This window comes from Octodon degus, unplaced genomic scaffold, assembly GCF_000260255.1.
Source record: "Octodon degus isolate 3935 unplaced genomic scaffold, OctDeg1.0 scaffold00029, whole genome shotgun sequence".
Classification (NCBI taxonomy): domain Eukaryota; kingdom Metazoa; phylum Chordata; class Mammalia; order Rodentia; family Octodontidae; genus Octodon; species Octodon degus.
The window spans coordinates 16,122,092-16,123,687 of NW_004524605.1; the positions used below are offsets into that span (position 1 = coordinate 16,122,092).

At 44.5% G+C, this 1,596-nt stretch overlaps 1 pseudogene across 1 annotated transcript in view; it reads left to right on the forward strand.

The window, feature by feature from the left end:
• The first annotated feature begins 847 nt into the window (after nucleotides 1–847).
• The window catches only part of LOC101591624, an 8,548-nt pseudogene continuing 7,799 nt past the window's right edge, over nucleotides 848–1,596 (forward strand). The window contains exon 1 of the transcript XR_001117054.1: nucleotides 848–1,591. The product of XR_001117054.1 is annotated as a DNA-directed RNA polymerase I subunit RPA43 pseudogene (transcript). The remainder of the gene's footprint in view (nucleotides 1,592–1,596) is intronic.

The following is a 1,596-nucleotide window of genomic DNA, read 5'->3' on the forward strand; positions in this document are numbered from 1 at the left end:
AGAGGTAACAATTTTAGAGGTGCACATAATGAATGCCAGTGCACCTACTTTCATAAAACACTGCTTGACATAAAAAGAGAGATAGCCCCAAACACAGTCATAGTGGAGGACTTCAGCAATCTACTGCAAAAACAGACTTATCAACCAGCCCCCCAAAAACAAATCAACAAGGAAGCATCAGAATTAAACTGCACTCCAGAGCAAATGGATTTCACAGTTGCATACAGAATGTTTCACCTAAGGACAAGTGAAGACGCAATCTTCAAGTAGCCCATGGGACTCTCTCCAAAATAGACCACATTTTATAGAATAAAGCAAGTCTCCATAAATACAAAACAGCTGAAGGAATTTCCTGCATCTTGTCAGATCGCAATAGAATGAGACTAGAAATCAGAAGCAAAGTAAACAGTCAGACACGGCAGCTCATGCTTGTAATCCCAGCACTCAGGAGGCTGAGACAGGAAGGTTGCCACCAAGTTCAAGGCCAGCCTGGGCTACGTAGTGAGACCCTATCTCAAAAAAAGCAAAACAATCAGTGAGTCACTGAAGGAATCAAGGAAGAATCTTTTTAATTCCTAAAATAAAACAATAATGGAACACTATGTATCAGAATCTGTGGAACACAATGAAAAGAATGTCAAGACAGAAATTTTTAGCTATGAGTAGCTACATTAGAAAAACAGAGCAATCTCAAATAAATTACCTAATGATTCATCTCAAGGTCCTAGAAAAACAAAAACACTCCTAAAATGAGTGGAAGGAAGGTAATAATAAATATCTGACAATAGCTTAATGAAAGTGAAACTTTAAAAATTACAAATTATTGAAAGCCGTCCGCCTCCGCCTCATGGCTGCGGGTTCCTCCGAGGGCCCCCCGCCGAAGGTGGCCTCTGAAGGTCTAGCGGTAGGGCCGGCCGGCGTCCTGCCTTGCCTCGAGCTGCCGAGCTACGCTGCTGCCTGTGCGCTGGTGAGCAGCCGCTACTCGTGCGTGCCTTGTGGCGGGGCCGCACCGCAGGCACATCGCCCTGTCGCCCCGCTACCTCAACAGGAAACGCACCGGCATCCGGGAGCAGCTGGACGCCGAGCTCCTTCGCTACTCCGAGAGCCTTTTAGGTGTCCCTATCGCATATGACAATATCAGAGTTGTGGGTGAACTGGGAGACATTTATGATGATCAAGGACACATTCATCTTAACACTGAAGCAGATTTTGTTGTTTTCTGCCCTGAACCAGGGCAAAAGTTTATGGGTATAGTGAATAAAGTATCTTCCAGCCACATTGGCTGTCTTGTACATGGATGCTTTAACGCCTCCATTCCTAAGCCTGAGCAGATGTCTGCTGAGCAGTGGCACACCGTGGAGATAAACGTGGGTGATGAACTGGAGTTTGAAGTATTTCGTTTAGACTCAGATGCTGCTGGAGTATTTTGCATTCATGGAAAACTAAATATCACTAGCTTACAACCCAAGGGCTTTAAAATTTCTGAAGGAGCAGAAACTGTCACAGAGGGAGCTGTTGAAAAACTTCCAAAGAAGAAAAAGAAAAAGAAGAAAGCTCCAGAAACAGATGAGGTGGATATTAGTGCCACAGAGTTAG